The 16234-nt window shown below is 38.5% G+C and overlaps 1 protein-coding gene across 1 annotated transcript in view; it reads right to left on the reverse strand.

Moving 5' to 3' along the window:
- The window catches only part of PTPRT (protein tyrosine phosphatase receptor type T), a 1291533-nt gene that overhangs the window by 485678 nt on the left and 789621 nt on the right, over positions 1–16234 (reverse strand). The gene's annotated exons all lie outside the window — the stretch shown is intronic.

The following is a 16234-nucleotide window of genomic DNA, read 5'->3' on the forward strand; positions in this document are numbered from 1 at the left end:
AGCAATCTTCTCTGTTAAAATAAGTAGTGTAATTTATCTCCTATCTAGACCTTGACTCTGCAGGGTCCCACTGTCTGAACTTCCCATCCCCATCATTCGTCTTCCATACTCCATTCCAGCTGGATACCCTATGCCTACAAATCGGTGAGGGCCTGGCGGCCACACTCTGTTTCCCAGCTCTGGCTCTGGCCTGGGTTTTCTCTCTCCCATCCAGATGCCTGCCTCCAGCTGGTCTGTTGCTGAGCCTGGAAGCAGGGCGGTCAGCCATACCTCCAGCCACCTGAACTGCTCCGGTGCTCAAATGCCGGGAAGAATTAAATGGACACAGAGACAAGATTGCAGCCTGGAAATAAAAGCTTTAGAATGTTTAAAAATTACTTTTGTGGCAGAGGAAATCAAGCTGGAAAAAGAGAAGCAATTTCTAAATTACATGGTTTCAGTTTCTACAGAAAGAAGAAGAGATGGGGGAGGGGAGAAGGTGAGCTTATACCATCTTGTGGGCTTCCCTTCAGTGCACACTTAATTCATGGCAAGTCTCCTCGTCTACTAAAAAAAAGGAAAAAAGAGGCTGGAGAAAAAATAAAACCTGAAACATCTATGTTGGCAAAAAGCCACCTAACGCTGGGCGTGGGTGAGGCATTAAACATTCTGAACGCTTCGCTCCTTGGAAGACACATTCTGGCTATGAACAGCATGGGCATTGGAATCAGGAAACAGTCTTCAGTGTAGCTAAGTTTCTATCACCGTGATGTGATGCTGGTGAGAAACCATGTGTAAGTCAAATGGTTGCTAAACCAAACCAAACCTGTCACCATTGAGTCAATTCCAACTCATGACAACTCCATGTGTTTCAGAGTAGAACTGATTTCCATCGGGTTTTCTCGGCTGTAAGCTTTATGGAAGCAGATCATCACGGCGTTCTTCCAGGGTGCTGCCGGATGGATTTGAACCACTCGACCTTTCAGTTAGTTGTTCAGCACAAACTAACAAACTAAAGATTTATGCCACCGGGGACCTTAAATTGTTTCTAGAACATATAAAACAAGCAAACAAAAGTAATATCTGGTCATTTGACTCCGATGTCCCTTCCCCCAGAACAATGACTTTCTCTTTCTAAGTGGAAAGTTGGGTTTTTTATAATCAGAGACCTGGGGTTTTTCAAAGCTGAGGCTGCTCACAGCTGAGAGCTCCCCACCAGCCCCCTAGGACATTCTTGATCTCCCTAGGAACTGCATTAATCTACAGACACTACTCAGGACTGCTGGACCTTGAAGGGACCTGCTGTGTCAGCAGTCCCAGAATTGCCTACCAAGCTTTTTCACTATGTCCAAAGTTTTATTCTTTGAGATGTACAAAAGAGTATCATTAAATTCAAGGGGAATTTTCAAACGAAAGCCACTGTCAGTTAAGGGAGGCTTATTCTCTGTCGGGTCTCATTCAGGATTCACGTGGGCCACGAGAAAAGGAACATGACAAAGCAAAAGCTGGAGATTCCAGTCACCTCACAGCAAAGCATCAAGAAGGGCACCCCCAGGACAAGAGGCGACAGTGAAACAGTTATTCTAGAAGACCCACTTAACCTCTGATGGTCTGCTCTACTCATGAAGTACCCGCTGGTCTTGTTGAGCATTTCTCAGCAAAGATTATAGGCTAACATGTACACATTGTGTTTCCTCACTGACCCCTCTACTAGGGCCAACCCCTGGCCACAGCATTGTAAGATGCAATCATAGCACAGGTCACCAAGTAATAACCTTCTATTAGAATTAAAAAGATCATTATCCTGTTTCCTTGACTTGCAACTTTGACTTAGCTTTCTAAGGCTTTGGCTGCTGCTGCTGCTGCTGGTGTTAGCTGTCATGGAGTTGGTCCCGACTCATAATGACCCTATGTACAACAGAAGGGAGTACTGCCCAGTTCCGTGCCATCCCCATTATATGATCACTTGTGAATTGGACTGTTGTAATCCACAGGGTTTTCACTGGCCAATTTTTGGAAGCAGACTGCCAGGCAAGCCTTTCTTCCTAGTCCTCTAAGGCTGCTACCTTCTGCAAAATATGAGCTTTCCCCCGTCAGTGTTGCCAGTATTGTGTCTTTCCACTATTCATTGCACTCACCCTGATCTACAAAGAGTCTTGCTCAGATGGGTAATGTTTTCAAACTCTCTCTCCTGCCTATCAAAATTTATTTATGAGCTGTGTGACCTTCAATGAATAATTTTGCCCTTTCTGAACTCCAGTTGTAAAGTGAGGCTAACTACTTCCTAAGATTCTTACGAAGTGTAATGAAGTGATGTGTGCAGTTGCCTACTCTATATTAATGTGGACTATTTTGGAACACATCTCTGAGAGAGACAGACAGAGTCTAATGACTTTGGGAATGCATCCCTGCATTTGAAGTTTTCCTCAATCTCAATATAAACCTTCTGATCCACCAGCCAAACTGCCGAGGTAACTCATTCCTGTCCTCATCTCCCAAATGCTGACTTAGCTCTCACCCCTCCACGTACCCTGATAGCCTCTGCCCCAAATCAAAACACCCAAATATTGCTCTGCTTGTTTCTTTATTTTTTGTCCACACTCTCATTGCCTTTCCTCCATAGATACCTATTGTATGGTTCACGTATGTTCTTTGGCTTGAATGAATTCTTGTAAAATGCATGTGTAATTATTTAGTATGCGTTCTTATAGCTCACTCACTTTTACCTTTTTATCACTAGGCACTATGCTTTTGACAAACCCCATCAGCTGTTTATCTCTAGTCCATTATTTCCAACCATTGCACAGCGTTCCATGGTGTGCATCCACCATGACTGACCAATTTACTCTGCACTGATGGACATAAAGTTTGCTTCCACTTCATCACTACCACAAATAGTGTTGCACGCCACCTCATAGACGTCTCCTTCCAGATCTGTTTGCATTCCTTTGGGGTATATATTCCTATGAGCCGATATGCTGATGTGATGTGTAGGGTGTCTTAGTCGTCTAGTGCTCCTATAACAGAAATACCACAAGTGGATGGCTTTAACAAAGGGAAATTTATTCTCTCACAGTCCAGGAGGCTAGAAGTCCAAATTCAGGGTGCCAGCTTCAAGGGAAGGCTTCCTCTCTCTGTGGGCTCTGGGGGACAGTCCTTTTCATCAATCTTTCACAGTCAAGGAGCTTCTCAGTACAAGGACCTCAGGTGCAAAGGATGTGCTATTCTCCTGGCTCTTGTTTCTTGATATGAGGTTTCCCTGTCTCTCTGCTCACTTCTGTCTTTCATATCTCAAAAGAGGCTGACTTAAGACACCACCTAATCTTATAGATTAAGTCCTGGCTCATTAACATCCAAGTTCAAGGCTACTGCTGTCGAGTCAATTCCGACTCATAGCAACCCTATAGGACAGAGTAGAACTGCCCCGTAGAATTTCCAAGGAGTGCCTGATAGATGTGAACTGCCGACCTCTTGGTTAGCAGCTGTAGCACTTAACCAGTATGTTACCAGGGTTTCCACTTATTAACATAACTGCCTCTAATTCTGCCTCATTAACATCATACAGGCAGGATTTACAACACATAGGAACACATCAGATGACAAAATGGTGGACAGTCACATAATACTGGGAATCTTGGCCTATCCAAGTTGAGTTGGCACACATTTTGAGGGGACACAATTCTATCTATGACATGGTGTATGTATAAACTTGATTTGACAAACTACTGCCCGTTTGCTTCCAGGACGGCTGCACCAAGCCTCCTAGCTGCGTGTGAAAGCTCCTCTGAGCTCCCTTCCAGTACTTGGCATTACCCGGTTTTCTAATTTTTGCATATATGATGGCTGCAAAGTATTTTTCCCATTACTATTTTAATTTGTATCTCTCTGATGCTAATGGGACTCATAGCGACCCTATAGGACAGAGTAGAACTGCCCGATAGGCTGGGGTTTAATGTTAATGGGTTTAAGAATTTCTTCCTATGCTAGTTGGCCTTTTGGGTTTCCATCTTTATAAACTCCCTGTTCATATTGTCTACTCGTTTACCTACTAATTTATAGAAATTCTTTGTATATCCTAGATATTTGTCTGTTAACTCTGCCCATGGTGATCTCTGATAAACAAGTATCTTTCATTTTTGATGCAATCAAATCAATCAACAGTTCTACTTATGGTTTGTTGTTTTTAACAATTTCTCCCCAAAAGTAGATATTATGTCTCTTTTCAGATATTCCATTTCACCCCTTGTTCCGGGCATAAGTTTGGGTTGCACTTCCCAGCTCCTGTGAAGTTAGGAGTGGCCATGGGACTTGCTTTACTTAATGAAATGTGACCAGAAGTTGCCGTCACTTTCAGGTAACTTTAAAACCTATTGTGTGGCTGGTCCGTTTCAATTTGCCCTGCTACAGAGATTGTGGAAGCACTTGTTGTAAGGAAGCCCTCCTTAGCCAGGTACTTGAGGGAACAGAGCCCTCTGCCAACCCCTGTGGTCCTATGGAGAGAGACAGACTTTTCTTGTGGATTACACCACTGAGATTTGGGGGTTGTTTGTTACTAGCATATACCTAGCCTATCCTGACTATATCCTGACTTGTTCATTCCATTTTTCCCTATTCCCGCTCCTCTACCATAGGCTGTTGTTAGTTGCTATCAAGTCAGCTCTGACTCATGATGACCTTATGTATAATGGAACGCAACACTGCCATTTTCTTTGCCATCCTCACAATTGTTGGTACGTTTGAGACCATTGTAGCAGCCACCGTGTCAATCCATCTCATGGAGGGTTTCCTTCATTTTTGTTGACTCTCCTTTTTTTTTTTTTTTACCACCCACAGGCAACCACTCAAATATGTTTATTTTGTGTTCTTAGAAAAGATATACTGTTAGGCGTATTTTTCATTTAGATAAATGGTAATTGTTTCATCTGTTTTCTTACTTTTTTTCATTCAGTGCTCTGCTTTTAAGGCCCGATCCGTGCTGCTAGATATACGTTGAATCTGTTGCTATAACCGCTGTATGGTGTTGAAGGATGAGCAACTGCTATCATTTCCCTGTCCTTCTCCTGTGAAGGACATATGTTTTTGTTTAAGAAGCCCTTGCCCAACCCTAGGTTACAAAGTCATCCTTCAATATTTTCTTCTCTCTTTATGAATTTTATCTTTCACATTTAAGTTTTAAGTCTTCCGGAATCTACTACCTTGATATAAAGTATTAGGTTAGGATCCAGTTTTATTTTCCTCAACATAGTGAAAAAGTTTTCCGCAAAGCCATTTATTAAATATTCTATCCTGTGCGGTTGATTTGTAGGGCCACCTTTATCACTTATAAAGTTTTTCTCTACATAAACACAGGTTGATTCCTGAGCTCTCAATTCTGTTCTTTGGGACCATTTGCCTGTTATAGCACTGGTAGACAATTTTTATAATTATGACTTTACAGTATATGTTAGTATCTGATGGGGCAAGTCCTCTGTTATTTTTAATTTTTTGTCTTTGATGTATTTTATTCAGTATCTAACACAAGTTGTGCAGCAGCACCATTATAAAGGAAGGAAAATGGAATTGATGTTTCTCTCTCTCTCCCTTTGCCCTTCCTTTTAACACAAATGGTGTCCCCTCCATTCTGCTAACAAATATATGTACACTATGTTGTTCAATTTTTATAACAACCATATGAGGTAGGCATTACAGTATTTTCACCATTTTATTTATTTATTTTTGTGCTTTAGGTGAAAGTTTGCAGAGCAAATCAGTTTCTCATTAAACAATACATATATTATTTTGTGACATCAGTTTCCAACCATGTGACTTGCCAACACTCTACCATTCTTGACCTCAGATTACCCATTTCCATTTGTCCAGCTTTCCTGTCCCACCTGCCTTCTCATCCTTGTCCCTGGGCTGGTGTGCCCACTTAGTCTTGTATACATGGTTGAACTACGTGTGTTATTGTTTGTTTTATAGTCGGCCTAATCTTTGACTAAAGGGTGAACTTCAGGAGTGGCTTCAGTACTGAGTTAAAAGGGTGTCCAGAGGCCATACTCTTGGCGTTTCTCTGGTATCTGTCAGACCAGTAAGTCTGGTCTTTTTTTCGTGAGTTTGAATTTTGTTCTGTTTTTCTACTGGTCTGAGTCCTCTTGTATTTTTTAATCCCCTCTCAAATTTGGCTGCTAGCTGTAGATTTTTATTTCTCTATCTACATTTTAAAGAAAGTTTATCAAATTCCTTCAAAATCCAACAAGAATTTTTATTGAGAACATATAACACTCATAAATAAATTTGAGGAGGACATTCATCTATATAATATAGTCATCTCATCCATGAGCATGGACTGTTTCTCTATTTATTCAGATCTTTTTTTCAAATGTTTTTTCAAGCTTTCTCCACTGAGATTTTGTATTTCTTGGACTACTTAAATCCTAAATATTTTATAATTTGTATTGGTATTTTTTAAAATTAGATTTTCTAGTTCATTATCGCTGGTGTAGAGACATGCTATTGATTTTTGTAAGTTGATCTTACATCTAGAAACCTTGTTGAACTCTCTTATTACTTCTCACAGTTTTTGATTGCTATTGATTTTTCTGAGAGGATTACTATATCATCTACAAATAATGAGTTCTATTTATTTTCTAATCCTTATTTGTCTTATTTCCTTTCTTTCCCTCAAGTGTAGTTCAGGAACTCCAGTATGATGGTAAATTGTAGTTGCGATGATGGACTTCCTTGTCTTCCTGACCTGAAAAGGAACATACCTGAGTTTTCTTTATTAAATAGATTTGCTGTAGAATATTGACTTATAAACTTTACCAATTTTAAATAGGTTTCTGCCTTCTGTTTTTTCTTCCCCACTAGAGTGTACAAAGAATTTTTTAAATCATCATAAATTGGTGGCCAACTTTATCAATTGCCTTGTCTCACTGATTGAAATAATCATGACTTTTACCCTCCAGAACATTAGTGTAATAAATTACACTCATATTGAAACAAACTCTCATTATGGGGTAAGGCCCATATGAACATGATTATTATTTTTGTAAAAAATTATTGTACTCAGCTAATATTTAATTTAGAATGTATTGAGATATACATTCATGTGTGAAATCAGCCTGTATATTTCTGTTCTTGTATGCTTATCTGACTTTGGAATCGAGATTCCAGTAACTTCATATTATCAGTCAAGTAACATTTTTGGACTTGTTTTTCCTAGAACAAATCACATAAGTTAGAAATTAAATATTATTTGGAAGTTATGGTAGAACTCATATTAAACCATCTATGCCAGGGCTTTTGAAAAGGAAGGCTTGGTGACCATTTCAATTTCTTTAATCTTATCAGTTCATGTAAATGTTTTCTTTCTCTTCATGCCAATTTTGTCATTTTCTGTTTTTGTAGGATTTTATCCATTTCATTTAAGGCTTCAAATTTAATAGGTTATAGTTTACTATATTCTTATATTTACAACATATTGTGTTTATTTCATGTCTTGTTTTATTAATCGGCTTTGTCTTTTAGTATTCCTTTCAAAGAATTAGCTCTCATTTTTTTAGACTCTTATTCTACTGATATTGATAATTACTTTGTTAATTTCTTACCTTCTTGCTTCTTTGAGCCTTTTCTGATATTTTTGAGTGAAATTTTGAAATAATTACAGATTCACAGGAAGAAAGATTCACAGAAAAATGTACACGGAAGTCCCATTTACCCTTCACCCAGTCTCCCCCAATGTTAACATCGTGCATAACTATAGTATAATACCATAACCAGGAAACTGACATTAGTACAATCCACAAAGCTTATTCAGATCTTACCAGTTATACGTCTACTCATTTGTGTGTGTTTTTAGTTGTATGCACTTTTATCACAAGTGTAGCTTTGTGTAACTACCACCACAATCAAGATAGCAAATTGTACCATCACTACAAGGCTCTCTCATTTGGCCCCTTTATAGCCACACCCCCCTTCATCCCCAACCCCTGGAAACCACTAATCCTTTTCCCATCTCTATAATTTTGTGATTTCAAGAATTTTATATGAATGAAATCATATACCATATAACATTTTGAGATTACTTTATTTTCCCACCCAGCATAATTCCTTTGAGGTTAAGTTGTTGCATGTATTGTTTGTTCCTTTTTATTGCTGAGTAGTAGTCCATGGTACAGACACATCACAGCTCATTTAACCATTCACTTGTTGAAGGACATTAGGTTAGCTTCCAGTTTGTGGTTATTACAGATAAAGCTGCTATGAACATTCATCTATAAGTTTCTGCATAAACATAAGTTTTTACTTCTCTGTGTTAAATGACTAACAGTAAAATTGCTGTCATATGGTAAGCCCATTTTGAGTTTTATGAGAAACTGCTGATCTTTTTCTAAAGTGGCTGTCCTGTAATACATCCTCCCTAGGAACGGATGAGAGATCCAGTTCCTTCACACCCTCACCACACCTGAATTAGCCATGCTGATAGGTGTGTAGTGATATCTCATCGTGGTTTTTATTTGCATCTCCTTTAAAGGGTAATGATGTTGAACATCTTTTCATGTGCTTATTTGCCATCTGTATATCCAGCTCATTTGTTTTAAACTTTTGTTTCCTGATAAATGAACTTAAAGCTACAGATTTCCCTCTAAGTATTGCTTTAGCTCTATTCCAAAAATAGACACTTTCTTCTTTCATTATTATTCAACTCATGAATTCTTTAATTTTCTTTGTGATTTCCTTTTTAACTCGTGTTGTTAGGTTATATTTTTGTCAAATTCATGGGCTTTTAAAACTATCCTTTAGTTATTCATTTCCAATTTTATTATAGTTGGGGCACATGGCCTATGTGATATGGATTCCTTGTAATTTAATTGGGCTTCTTTTATGACCTAATACATGTTTGATTTTTGTGACTATTTTGTGTATGTTAAAAAAAAGTGTTTTCTCTGTTTGAATATAAAGTTCTATACATTAAAATTACTTAATATCAGTGTGTTAATATATTAATAAGCTTGAGCTTGTTAATTGCATTTTTAAGATCTTGAACATCTTTTTATTTTTTGGTCTACTTGATATTCATCTGTTTTAATAGATTGATCCTGTAGTTTTGTCATTAACCTGCTTCCATCTTGAATGATGATCATAACAATCACCATTTGGTGAATGGTTACTGTGTGCCAGACACTGGGCTAAGCAAAGTCTCAGTGTCCCCATTTTATGGATGAGGAAACTGAGTAAAACAAAGTGACCATGCCATGCAGCCAGCAAATGGTAGCGCTGACATTTAAACGTAGGTTTGTCTTCTCCTGAGTCCATGCTTTTAATGACTCTATTCTGGGACTCAGTTTATTCAGTTGGAGGAGGAGGGAGTTGGAAGACCTTTAAGGTTTCTTTAGAAGCTAAGACTATAACATTCTTCATCATTATCATTGTCTAACATTTCTTGAGCTCTTGTTGCATTCTAGGCTCTGTGCTAAGTGCTGTAAGTACATGATCTTACTTTATCCTCACAGATGCCCTGTGATGTAGGTATTGAAAACTTAATGCTGCAAATGAGAAAAGAAGGACTCAAAGAGGGTACCCAGTTAGGATACTGCTTTGTGAGAAGTAAATTTAACATAAGCTAAATGTTTAGCCCAGTTCATGGCACACAGTAAGCATTCACCAAATGGTGATTGTCATGATTGTCACCAACAACTCCAGGACCTGTGCTCCTAAGCACAATGCCCAACCTCGCCTTCCACGCTGAACTGGAGACTTTACAGGCAACAGCCCACATAGCCTCCTAACAGTCTTGAGAGGGAAGTGGTAGTGAGCCTCATTCATGGAACTCTCCAAAAGCCCTCTGGTTGACACCTGGGCCTCCCGTGATACGTTCTCTGTCTCTCTTTCTTGATGGAATTGTCCCTCTTGATTGCTCAGAATCAGAAGCACTACATCCTCTTTTGATTTCCCCAAAGGGATCATCACATTCCTAAATGCAACAGAGCCCTTGTCTGCAGTGCTTTCACGATATTCACCCATTTCTTCCTCTCCCCCACCCTCTCCTCGATCACACCTCCCCATTTTCTAGGGATAGATACACTCTCAAACATGTTGTCCAGCCTCTCCTGTTTCCTTCCAGAAAACCCCACCCTACAATGGACTGCTAAGCCAAATGCAACCTTTTATAGTCTTTTGAATATGGAGAACTAGGTTTTTCTCAGTCATCCCAACCCTTACACCTACCTGCTTTTTCTCTCTCCCCATAGTTCCCTGGAGAAATGAGATAGAAGCAGTGAGTTATTATCATGTTAAGCTGCACTAAATGACTTTATATTATGGTTAGAGACCTCTGGAGAAATAACGATGAGATCACTACATCTTTTGTTCTTGGAAAAACAATGTGGCAAAAAGACACCCTAATCCTCAATTTTAATTTGTTTTTTATCGATCTCTTTCAAAATTAGGGAAACAAGTTTCCTCACTGCAGATGTTATGACAATGCATGGGGAGGTCCTAGTTATAAAGAATAATGAAGCTTGGGTTGTGGAGGGAGGCTCATCACATGGCAAGGGGATGGGCAAACGTCAATGAAAGGGAATGCACACAGGGAGGATGCCCACCAGATGTTAAATCTCAATGGATTGCATTGTGTCCCCCCCAAAAATGTGTGTCAGCTTGGCTAGGCCATGATTCCCAGTATTGTGCGGTTGTCTTCCATTCTGTGATCTGATATATTTATCCTATGCTTTGTAAATCCTAACCTCTATGGTGTTTATGAGGTAGGATTAGAGGCACTTATGTTAATGAAGCAGATCTCAATCTACAGGATTAGGTCGTATCTTGAGTCAATCTCTTTGGAGACATAAAAGAGAGAATTGAGCAGAGGGGGAAGGGGCCTCATACCACCAAGAATGAAGAACCAGGAAGTGAGTGTGTCCTTCAGGTCCAAGGTCCCTGCACCGAGAAGTTCCTGGACAAGGGGAAGATTGATGACAAAGACCTTCCTCCAGAGCTGACAGAGAAAGAAAGCCTTCCCCTGGAGATGGCACCCTGAATTTGAACTTCTAGCCTCTTAGACTATAAGAGAATAAATTTATCTTTGTTAAAGCCATCCACTTGTGGTCTTTCGGCTATAGCAGCATGAGATAACTGAGACAGGTGGGTTGGTGAGTAATGTTTCATCGAAGGCCTTCCATGACCTCAGTCACAAATATCACCTCCAGTCAGAATCACCTTGATGGCACACAACAACAACAACAACATCCTCAAAGGTCCCCAGGTGGTGCAAACCGTTTGCACTTGACTGCTAACCTAAAGACTGGCAGTTCAAACCCACCCAGCAGTACCATGGAAAAAAAGGCCTAGCAATCTGCTTCCATTAAAATGACAGCCAAGGGGGGGGGGCCAAGATGGCGGACTAGGTGGACGCTCCCGCGGATCCCTCTTGCAACAAAGACTCGGAAAAACAAGGGAATCGATCACATACATAACAATCTATGAACTCTGAACAACAAGCACAGACTTAGAGACGGAGGACGAACAAATACGGGCAGACAGCGACTGTTTTCAGAACTAGGAGCCAACGCACCAGCTGACTACTTGGAAAATCTAGTTTCCCAGTGATGGCTCGGAGACAGCAGTCCATATCAAACCACATAAAGAAACAGACCATGACAGCTTCTCCAACCCCCCAAACAAAAGAATCAAAATCTTTCCCAAATGAAGATACAATCCTGGAATTATCAGATACAGAATATAAAAAACTAATTTACAAAATGCTTAAAGATATCACGAATGAAATTAGGATAAATGCAGAAAAAGCCAAGGAACACACTGATAAAACTGTTGAAGAACTCAAAAAGATTATTCAAGAACATAGTGGAAAAATTAACAAGTTGCAAGAATCCATAGAGAGACAGCATGTAGAAATCCAAAAGATTAACAATAAAATTACAGAATTTGACAACGCAATAGAAAGTCAGAGGAGCAGACTCGAGCAATTAGAATGTAGACTGGGACTTCTGGAGGACCAGGGAAACAACACCAACATAGCTGGAAAAAAATCAGATAAAAGAATTAAAAAAAATGAAGAAACCCTAAGAATCATGTGGGACTCTATCAAGAAGGATAACTTGCGAGTGATTGGAGTCCCAGAACAGGGAGGGGGGACAGAAAACACAGAGAAAATAGTTGAAGAACTCCTGACACAAAACTTCCCTGACATCATGAAAGAAGAAAGGATATCTATCCAAGATGCTCATCGAACCCCATTTAAGATTGATCCAAAAAGAAAAACACCAAGACATATCATCATCAAACTTGCCAAAACCAAAGACAAACAGAAAATTTTAAAAGCAGCCAGGGAGAAAAGAAAGGTTTCCTTCAAGGGAGAATCAATAAGAATAAGTTCAGACTACTCAGCAGAAACTATGCAGGCAAGAAGGGAATGGGACGACATATACAGAGCACTAAACGAGAAAAACTGCCAACCAAGGATCATATATCCAGCAAAACTCTCTCTGAAATATGAAGGAGAAATTAAGATATTTACAGATAAACACAAGTTTAGAGAATTTGCAAAAACTAAACCAAGACTGCAAGAAATGCTAAAGGAGATTGTTTGGCCTGATGACCAATAATATCAGGTACCAGCACAATACAAGGTCACAAAACAGAACGTCCTGATATCAACGCAACTCAAACAGGGAAAGCACAAAAACAAACAAATTAAGACTAATTCTAAAAAATAAATAAATAAACAAAATAATACACACAACAGGAAATCATGGAAATCAATAGCTAAACGATCAAAATAATCAAAAAGAGGGACTAAATATAGGAGGCATTGAACTGCCAGATGGAGAGTGATACAAGGCGAAATAGAAGGATACAAGTTAGGGTTTTACTTAGAAAAATAGGGGTAAATAAAAAGGTAACCACAAAAAGGAATATCAATTCCATAACTCAAGAAAAAAGCCAAGAAAAACGTAACGACTCAATAAACACAAAGTTAAACATTATGAAAATGAGGATCTCACAAGCTACTAAGAAAAACGTCTCAGCACAAAAAAGCATGTGGAAAAATGAAATGGCCAACAACACACATAAAAAGGCATCAAAATGACAGCACTAAAAACTTACTTATCTATAATTACGCTGAATGTAAATGGACTAAATGCACCAATAAAGAGACAGAGAGTCACGGACTGGATAAAAAAACACGATCCATCTATATGCTGCCTACAAGAGACACACCTTAGACTTAGAGACACAAACAAACTAAAACTCAAAGGATGGAAAAAAGTATATCAAGCAAACAATAAGCAAAAAAGAAGAGGAGTAGCAATATTAATTTCTGACAAAATAGACTTTAGACTTAAATCCGCCACAAAGGATAAAGAAGGACACTATATAATGATAAAAGGGACAATTGATCAGGAAGACATAACCATATTAAATATTTACGCACCTAATGACAGGGCTGCAAGATACATAAATCAAATTTTAACAGAATTGAAAAGTGAGATAGACACCTCCACATATATAGTAGGAGACTTCAACACACCGCTTTCGGAGAAGGACAGGACATCCAGTAAGAAGCTCAATAGAGACACGGAAGACCTACTTACAACAATCAACCAACTTGACCTCATTGACTTATACAGAACTCTCCACCCAACTGCTGCAAAATATACTTTTTTTTCTAGCGCACATGGAACATTCTCTAGAATAGACCACATATTAGGGCATAAAACAAATCTTTGCAGAATCCAAAACATCGAAATATTACAAAGCATCTTCTCAGACCACAAGGCAATGAAGCTAGAAATCAATAACAGAAAAACTAGGGAAAAGAAATCAAATACTTGGAAAATGAACAATACCCTCCTGAAAAAAGACTGGGTTATAGAAGACATCAAGGAGGGAATAAGGAAATTCTTAGAAAGCAACGAGAATGAAAATACTTCCTATCAAAACCTCTGGGACACAGCAAAAGCAGTGCTCAGAGGCCAATTTATATCGATAAATGCACACATACAAAAAGAAGAAAGAGACAAAATCAGAGAACTGTCCCGACAACTTGAGCAAATAGAAAGTGAGCAACAAAAGAATCCATCAGGCACCCGAAGAAAACAAATAATAAAAATTAGAGCTGAACTAAATGAATTAGAGAACAGAAAAACAATTGAAAGAATTAACAAAGCCAAAAGCTGGTTCTTTGAAAAAATTAACAAAATTGATAAACCATTGGCTAGACTGACTAAAGAAAAACAGGAAAGGAAACAAATAACCCGAATAAGAAACGAGAAGGACCACATCACAACAGAACCAAATGAAATCAAAAGAATCATATCAGATTACTACATAAAATTGTACTCTAACAAATTTGAAAACCTAGAAGAAATGGATAAATTCTTGGAACAACACTACTTACCTAAACTAACACATACAGAAGTAGAACAACTAAATAGACCCATAACAAAAAAAGAGATTGAAATGGTAATCAAAAAACTCCCAACAAAAAAAAGTCCTGGCCCAGATGGCTTCACTGCAGAGTTCTACCAAACCTTCAGAGAAGACTTAACACCATTACTATTGAAGGTATTTCAAAGTATAGAAAAAGACGGAATACTACCCAACTCATTCTATGAAGCCACCATCTCCCTGATACCAAAACCAGGTAAAGACATTACAAAAAAAGAAAATTTTAGACCTATATCCCTCATGAACATAGATGCAAAAATCCTTAATAAAATTCTAGCCAATAGAATCCAACAACACATCAAAAAAATAATTCACCCTGATCAAGTGGGATTTATACCAGGTATGCAAGGCTGGTTTAATATCAGAAAAACCATTAATGTAATCCATCACATAAATAAAACAAAAGACAAAAACCACATGATCTTATCAATTGATGCAGAAAAGGCATTTGACAAAGTCCAACACCCATTTATGATAAAAACTCTCACCAAAATAGGAATTGAAGGAAAATTCCTCAACATAATAAAGGGCATATATGCAAAGCCAACGGCCAATATCACTCTAAATGGAGAGAACCTGAAAGCATTTCCCTTGAGAACGGGAACCAGACAAGGATGCCCTTTATCACCGCTCTTATTCAACATCGTACTTGAAGTCCTAGCCAGGGCAATTAGGCTAGACAAAGAAATAAAGGGTATTCAGATTGGTAAGGAGGAAGTAAAGCTATCACTATTTGCAGATGACATGATCGTATACATGGAAAACCCTAAGAAATCCTCCAGAAAACTACTGAAACTAATAGAAGAGTTTGGAAGAGTCTCAGGATATAAAATAAACATACAAAAATCACTTGGATTCCTCTACATCAACAAAAAGAACACCGAAGAGGAAATAACCAAATCAATACCATTCACAGTAGCCCCCAAGAAGATAAAATACTTAGGAATAAATCTTACCAAGGAAGTAAAAGACCTATACAAAGAAAACTATAAAACTCTGCTACAAGAAATTCAAAAGGACACGCTCAAATGGAAAAACATACCCTGCTCATGGATAGGAAGACTCAACATAGTAAAAATGTCTGTTCTACCAAAAGCCATTTATACATACAACGCACTTCCAATCCAAATACCAATGTCATACTTTAAGGGAATAGAGAAACAAATCACTAACTTCATATGGAAAGGAAAGAATCCCCGGATAAGCAAAACATTACTGAAAAAGAAGAAGAAAGTGGGAGGCCTCACCCTACCTGATTTCAGAACCTATTATATAGCTACAGTAGTCAAAACAGCCTGGTACTGGTACAACAACAGGCACATAGACCAATGGAACAGAATTGAGAATCCAGATATAAATCCATCCACGTATGAGCAGCTGATATTTGACAAAGGACCAGTGTCAGTCAATTGGGGAAATAATAGTCTTTTTAACAAATGGTGCTGGCATACCTGGATATCCATTTGCAAAAGAATGAAACAGGACCCATACCTCACACCATGCACAAAAACTAACTCCAAGTGGATCAAAGACCTAAACATAAAGACTAAAACGATAAAAATCTTGGAAGAAAAAATAGGATCTACCCTAGGAGCCCTAATACAGGGCATAAACAGAATACAAAACATTACCAAAAATGATGAAGAGAAACCCGATAACTGGGAGCTCCTAAAAATCAAACACCTATGCTCATCTAAAGACTTCACCAAAAGAGTAAAAAGACCACCTACAGACTGGGAAAGAATATTCAGCTATGACATCTCAGACCAGCGCCTGATCTCTAAAATCTACATGATTCTGT

Source organism: Loxodonta africana, chromosome 24, assembly GCF_030014295.1.
Source record: "Loxodonta africana isolate mLoxAfr1 chromosome 24, mLoxAfr1.hap2, whole genome shotgun sequence".
In the NCBI taxonomy this organism is placed as follows: Eukaryota; Metazoa; Chordata; class Mammalia; order Proboscidea; family Elephantidae; genus Loxodonta; species Loxodonta africana.